The following is an 8,060-nucleotide window of genomic DNA, read 5'->3' on the forward strand; positions in this document are numbered from 1 at the left end:
CCACACCTACCAGACACAAAGATGAAACACACATCATTCACAATGTCAAGATTCACAACCATAGTACAAGACATGGGGAACTATAACTTTATACTATGTACACCCACACCAAAAATGCCATATTGAGATGGCTATATGAATCATTCATGAACACTTCCAAAGCATATTTTAATTTAACAGGCAGATGGTACCTGGTGATGAACCGCTCACATGCCACAGTGGATAATACAACGATCGTGATTACGTTGACCCTGAAAGAAAAACATTAGTTTGACTCTGAGGGTCTATTCAATTTTGAACTAGAAGATCATTATAACAACTTTGTTCAAAAAATGAATGAGATCTTAGAAATCATGACATACAATGAAAAACAATTAGCATCATTAAATGCCAAAACCAGGAAAGAAAGCATCATCACCCTGGGTAATACTCAGAGTAAAGTAACATAAGTGGGTTGGCCTATTGGAAGCCAACACCATAATCAATAAAAATTGGAACAAGGAAGTAACTAAATGTGGCCTATAGGATACCATTGGCAGAAGACTAGTACACCTAGACTTTGTATGCACCCCAATGTACTAATGGTAGCACTGGGCTAAAAAAAAAAAATTTTTTTTTTGGTTCCTCATATTTCTGATCTTCTTCAGACAAGGGAAGTCCTTGCCACCTCAAAGACCAATCAGTTTAAAAAGTCACACTATTCTGCCAATCACATTGTGCCTAATGGCTGCTGCCCTGAAAACTGTATAAAAAGCTCACTAAAGGGGCTGCACATGGTTGCTGCCTCTCCTTCAGCTCTAGGACAACCCCAGTGCACTGGAACAATAAATTCCTCTTGCTTTTTGCATCAATTCTGGCTCTATGTGGTTCACTCAGGTGTCCCCAGTAAGCTAAGGCTCCCCTAAGTATTACAGTACAAAAACAAACTGGAAAAAAATTAACTTGTATCTGTGGAGCATAAGCCTGGCTGCTGTCAGGCCTCAAAGCTGCCTGGGGACAGACTCCCTGGTGGCTGAGAGCCTTGGAGGCAGGATAACAGAGGGCCTTCAGTCAGCAATCACATAGCTCCATCACCCAGGAAGAGAAACTGTAAGCAGATAAGAAGAATGCATTCTGTTTGGGACATTTGCAGCTGGAAATGTTCTGTCAGACCAGTTTCCCATCCTGTCCAGCCTCCTGTCTTTTCAGTCCTTTCACATTGTTATTCTTGGTCTTGACTGTGCTGGAAAGACAACAGTTTTATTCAGGCTGCAGTTCAATGAATCTGTAAATACTGTACTTACCAAAAGATTTAAAACAGAAAATTAAGGTAACTTTGGGCAATTCCAAAACAGTTACTTTTCACTTCTGGGATGGAGGTGGTCAAGAGAAATTAAGACCACTGTGGAAGAGTTCCAAGACAGCCATGGCTATACAGAGAAACCCTGTCTTGGAAAAAAAAGAAAAAAAAAAGAAAAAGAAAAGAAAAGAAAAGAAAAGAAAAGAAAAGAAAAGAAAAGAAAAGAAAAGAAAAAAAGGCCACTGTGGAAGTCATCCACCTGATGCACAGATGACATTGTGTTTTTGGTGGACTCTGTGGATGTTGAGAGAATGGAAAAAGCCAAAACTAAACTTTACAAAATAACTAGGATATCAGAAAATCAGGGAGTTCCGTCCTGTGCTTATAGTTGCTAACAAATAAGACTTGAGGAACTAACTCTCTCTCTCTTAGAAATTGAGAAATTGTTAGCAATGAGTGAAGTAAGCTCATAGACTCCTTGGCATTTGCAGCCCACCTGCGCAATCATAGGAGATGGGCTGAAGGAAGGACTTGAGAAAATACATTTATTATAATTAAAGGGAAAAATGTTGTGGCATCTTTTATATCAGTGTGAAAAAGGTTTTCCTTGGTCTGATTTCTGACAAGCTATGGAGTGTCCACAGCCTGGTATGCCTGTCTGCCCTCATGGATGCTATAAAAGCTTTGTTTTGTTAAACAATCAGATACCCAACTCTGTTGCCTTGTGGAAGATGAGTTAATGCAATGCTTCTTAAAGTGGTCTCTTCACCCTGACCCATAATCTTCTGGTACTACCGTTCTGGGAAGTCAAAAACGATTTTGTGGAAATTTAACCTGAAATTAGTGAAATAAAACTTTGAAGAGTGTATGCCTAGTGTTTTGTGCTTGGATCTTTTGGGAGGGAAGCCTTTGCCAAGAAATTGCAAACAAAGCTTTGCAAACATAAAATGCTTAGTGAATGGAAATGTTAAGGTAGATCAGTGTGTACACATGCACACACAGCTAAGTTGAACATGCTGGGATATGAAGAAATTATTATTATCAATTATTATTATTATTATTATTATTATTATTATTATTATTATTATTACTATCATTATTTGGAGGTTTTGACCAGGTGGTTTTTAGCATTATTCTGAAAACAATTTAATGCTATCTGTTTAATTCTAGAAAATGTTTAATTTAGTTGGTCTAGCATTAATTAAAATACTTGGGGTATATTCAAATGCATGGATTAGTTTTCCTGACAAGCATGTTTTGGTTTATAGTCTTCAGAAATAGCTATGCATCTGAGTGCACAGGTTTAAAATATCTTTTTGTGTCTTGGAGCTATTATAGAAATAGTTTATTGTTAGAAGCATACTGTTACTTGAACCTAAAAATTAATCTGATGTAAACATGGGTATGTTGACTAAATGCATATGCTTGAATATATGAATGGATTTATAGAAAAGGTGGTGGTGAATTTAGTTAGAAGGAGTCTCTGTACTATATAGTCTCTAAATAATCTAGTAAAAAGATACTTGTTTTATTACTATAACTAAATGGAAACAGACTTTTTTTGTATATTTTTATAGCATTTTGGGAGAAATGAAAGCTTCATAATCACCTGCTGTGCAGTGAAATGAAAATGTAAGGTAATTTCAATACGTGCTCTGAGCTTTAATTTTTTTGTTAATCTGCTGAACAGTATTTTCAGAGCTTCCTGGCTCTGGTTGTAGGAAGAAATGGTACAATACTGAAGACAGGAATTAGGATCCTAGAAAGTGAAGGGGAGACATAGCAAAGTCATTTTAAGACAATTAACTGGTCCCATTTCTACTGTAATAAAAACAAAATGAAACTACAAGGACAGGAGCTTTAATTTTTCTCTCCAGGAAGAGGCTTACCACCCGTAACCACACATAGCAAATCAGCATGTTTCCTATGTTTGAAGCCAACAGCTGTTTTTTTCTGACATCTCCAAAGGAAGTACACTTTGCTAGAAGGACTTGGTTTAGTTTTTGGGCTTTTACGTTTTTTTCAGTGACACAGGTGAATTTTTGGAACTTTGATTCTTGTTGCAAAATGAAATAGAACCCAGTGGAGCTTCCATGTCAGATGTACCTGCACTGGGAATAGTCACCTAGAGTATTTGTATCTGTAGAACTGTGAAGAATAGTTACCAGAAAACAACTGGGGGCATTAGAGTAACAATCTCACTTTTAGCTTATATGTATCTTCACTTCTGAAGCTTTTAATTAGATGTGTAAGAAGAACTTTTACCAGCTAGGATATTTAGTTTTATACTAGTTTGGATTTTCTCTGGTGAGGTTTCCACAGAAGGCTATTTTCTGGGAGTTCTACAACACACACACACACACACACACACACCCTTTACTTATTCTGAGTTCAGTATCCTCTCCCAAATCCCTAAGTCCAAGATGGGATAATAAAGCTTGTCTTCCTCAATTCTAAATCAGTGTAAATTTTCACTCTGCCTTTAATCCCAGAACTGAAGAGGCAGATATCTGAGTTCAAGGACAGTCAGCAATACATAAAGAGACCCTGTCTCAAACAAGACAAAACAAAACAAAACAAAACAAGTTTGTGCTAAACTCACTCTTGACCTTTGTTTTTTACCTAAGAATTGGGCCAGCAAGTCCATGTTATCCTTATTTACAGAACAACAAAATGGCCATTGCATACAATTGCATTTATCTGAGCCATTTCCATTAAAATTTAAGTTCAAAGTTTCTATCACCTATTAGAGCTATTAATCACATAAGCTAATGAATGTATGTAGGTTTTAAGTTTTAAGTTTAAAGTACCCCCTTTCAAAGTATATTTGTCTTTTTAAAGTGTCAGGGATCAAACTCATATATGTGAAACAATCATCTTACAATGAACTACCTCTCTAGCATCTAAAGTATATTTCTAAAATAGTTAGCTGTATTGGAAATGAGTATACAAAGTATTAAATGGGTCAAACATTCTAAATTCAAATTAATATTGTCGAGCAAAGTTTTAAAATACCCATTTATAGATAAAGACTCATATATCCAAACATATGCTAAAATAGATTATAAATGTTATGCTGTAGCCTAGATAGATTCATTAATAATCATAAAATCCTCACAGGAAGCTAAAAACTTTAGTGTTAACATATATAGTTGGAAGTCAATGACTAGTCTGTAGGTAAATGGATGATGGCTTAAGAACAAGAGTAAAGGGCGCATAATTAAAATGTTTTAGTAGGAGTTGAGATTAGGGGTACGATAGGTGCTTGCCTATAAAGTACAAGGCTCTGGGTTTGAGTCCTAGCACTGCAAGTGAAAAATAAGCCACTTACCAGAATGGTTTGTTTAGAAGAGTTTAATATAGTAGCCATGAGAGAAATCTGGTATAGTATTTCAGTGTTCTATTTAATGTAATGGTTTTATCATATAAACAATGATTTTAGCAGTAGCAAAACACAAAAATGTTTCTTCAAAATAAATTAATGCAACTTGGAAAAATAAATAAATAAACTTGCTTAGGCCTCAGAACTGGCTGGAGTCATGTTATAGTTTTGTCTAAATGCCTTTTTTTCTTTTCCTTTTAATCCTCACTTCTGCCTGGAGAAACTGTTGACTGACTGAGCTGGCTTGGTCAAACACCAATCTCCCTGATGAACATAGAGAGAAAAGTTCTTAATAAAATATATGCAATCTAAATTCAAGAATGAATCATGAACATGATTTAAAGTAATTAAATTGGCCTCATTCTAATAATGTAGGCATTGTTTAACATACATAAGTCAATAAATGTAATTCATGGCACAAAATGTCTCAAGGACATATATCACATGATGATTCCAATAAAGTCAGAAAAGGCCTTTGACAAAATGTCCCATCTCATCATTCATTATAAAGCCCTGGAAAGTCTGTGGATTGAAAGAATCTATCTTAATTAAAGCTTTAAAAAAAAGCTTTATATAACAATCTATAGCCACGCACATGTTATATGGAGAAAATTTCAAAGCATTTTCAGTAACACTGGAATAAGCCAAAGGGACCATTTACTCCATTCCTATTCAAAGCAATGCTTGAAGTCTTAGCTAAACCACTAAGATAGAGAATGAAGTAAAAAGGCTAAAATAGAAAAGAAGAAATAAGTCAAAATATCCCTATTTTTCAGATAGGGATAGATAGAGCCTTCAACAAATGGTGCTCTGAAATCTACATGTAGAATAATAAAACAACATGTATTTCTTAGCCTACACAAAAAATTAGTTATAAATGGGTCAAAAACTCAATTTTACACGTAAACTTTTGAAATTACTAAAGGCTGAAATAGAAACTACAGTTCCATATATAAACTTAAGTAAACACTTTCTGAAAGTGATTGTAGTTGCTCAAGGAATAAGAATGGCAATACACAAGCAGGGACCTCGTGAAATTGCATAACCACTACAAAGAAAACTATTAATCCACTGAAAAGGCACATAAGAAATGTCTCTGCTCCTATATATCTGATAGAGGATTGGTATCTAGAATATTCAAAGGAGGGGCTAAAGAGAGTCAAAATCAAGAAAACAAGCAATAGTATTTAAAAATTATTTGAGATTGAAGAGAGTTCTAAAAAGAAACTCAAGTACCTGATACTTTTTAAACTGTACAATATCATAATTCATCAGGGAAATACAATAAGAAATCACTTTGAGGTTTCAACTTACTCTAATCAAAATGGCTATTACCAAGAAAACATGACATAAAAATGCAGAAAAGAATACAGGAAAGAGAACGAATTTTTCACTGTTGATCAGAGTGCAAACTGATGCGATCACTGCAGAAATCACCATGAAGATTCTTCAAAAAGCTACAAATAGAACTGATTTGATTGAGTGATCCAATTCTTTTGCCTTGTTTTCACACTACAATATTTTTTCACAAAGATTGACTCTTGTTAATTTATTCTTTTATATAATATATCCTGACTGCAATTTTCCCTCCCTCCTTCTGCCCCTACCTCCTACATTCTCCCCAACACAAACTCCCTCCTCATACACTTGTCTGTTTCCATTTACAAATGGAAGGCCTCCCAGTGTTACTAACCAAGTACGCCATATCAACTTTCAAAAAGATTAGGCACTGCCCCTCATACTAAGACTAGACAAGGCTACCCAAGAGGACATGTGTCACGACAGCAGGCAAAAGCGTCAAACAAATGTCCTGTTTGCTCTGTTAGGATTCCCATAAAAACACCAAGCTATACTATTATAATACAGAATATACATAATGCCTAGAATAGATATATGCAGGCAAGTACCTATATACAGGAGCATGTTGTCCTCTGAGAGGCTCTACCTAGCTGTTGACTCACACAAACACACACACCCACTGCTTGTCAGTTCAGTATCAGTAAGCCCCTACAAGTCCAAATTTGCTGATTCTCTGGGTTTTCTCTTGTTATCCTTGACCCCTCTATCTTGTATAACACTTCTTACCCTCTTCAGCAGGATTCCCCAAACTTCACATAATCTTTGCATCCTTTTTCATCAGTTGCTGGAAGAAACTTCCTGATGACAACTGGGTTAGGCACCAGTCTATGAGTATAGAAGAATATCACTAGTCATCATTTCATTGAGGGTTGTTTTGTTGCCAGTCGGGTTTTGTTCTACCATAGGTTTCTGGGCCATCTAGCTTCAGGTTTCTGGCCATCCAGGCAATGTCAGGGGTGAGCTCCTTCTTAGGATATGGGCCTCAAGCTGAACCAGTAATGGATTAACCACTCCCAAAGTTTCTGTGACACCTTTACCACAGTGTCACAATGCTACACCATGCAGCAAGACAAAATGTAGGTTGAAAGTTTTGGAGCAAGGTCAGTGTCTCAAACCCTCCACTGAAAGTCCTGTCTGGTTGTGGGAGATGGCAGGTTCAAGCTCTGTATCCTATATTACAAGACATTCTAGCCAGGTTCACCTTAAGATTCCTGGTAGTTTCCATTGTATTTTCTATCTTGTACCCAAATTGCCCTCTAATTCCAGATGTCTTTCTCTGTACTCTCTCCTTCCATTTTCTTCCCTCCAATACTTCCTGTTTCCATCTCCAGCTGCCCCTAGTCCACATGCAATAGGTATTCTATTTCCCATTTCCCTGCATTTTTCCTTTCTATGCATTCCCCCTTAAGGCACATCTTTGTTGCATACTTTCTCTAGATATGGGATTGTAGCATGATTATCCTTTACATTGCAGTTAATATCAACTTTTAATTGAGTACATACCCTACTTGACTTTGTAGGTTTAGGTTACCACAATGAGGATTATTTTTTTCTAGTTCCGTTCATTTGCTTGCAAATTTAATGTCATTGAGTTAACAACTGAGTAATATCCATTGTATGTTATTACAGCTTTTCATTAGTTTATTAATTCATTTACTTTCCAACCTGATTGCAGTCCCTCCTTCCTTTTCCAATCCCACCCTCACATAACCCTCCTCCATTGCACCCTCCCATTCTTTTCAATGAAGACCCATAAGGTATCACCCCACACTGGGTTATCTCGTCCCAACAAGACTAAGCATATCTTTTCCCACTAAAGCCCAACCAGGCAGTCCAGTTAGGGGAAGGAAATTGAATGGCAGGCAATGGAGTCAGCAAGAGCCCACACTCCCATTGTTAGAAGGCCCAAATGAAGTCCAAGTTGCACATATGTTACAAACATGGAGAGAACCTATGTTCATCCCCTGAATAATCATTGGTTGGTGGTTCAATCCCTGTGAGCCCCTATGTGCCCATGCTAGATGACTTTGTAGCTCTTCT

At 36.6% G+C, this 8,060-nt stretch overlaps 1 pseudogene; it reads left to right on the forward strand.

Moving 5' to 3' along the window:
• The first annotated feature begins 332 nt into the window (after positions 1-332).
• On the forward strand, positions 333-1,902 carry LOC110327630 (annotated as a pseudogene).
• The last annotated feature ends 6,158 nt before the right edge of the window (positions 1,903-8,060 follow it).

This window comes from Mus pahari, chromosome 10, assembly GCF_900095145.1.
Source record: "Mus pahari chromosome 10, PAHARI_EIJ_v1.1, whole genome shotgun sequence".
Classification (NCBI taxonomy): Eukaryota; Metazoa; Chordata; class Mammalia; order Rodentia; family Muridae; genus Mus; species Mus pahari.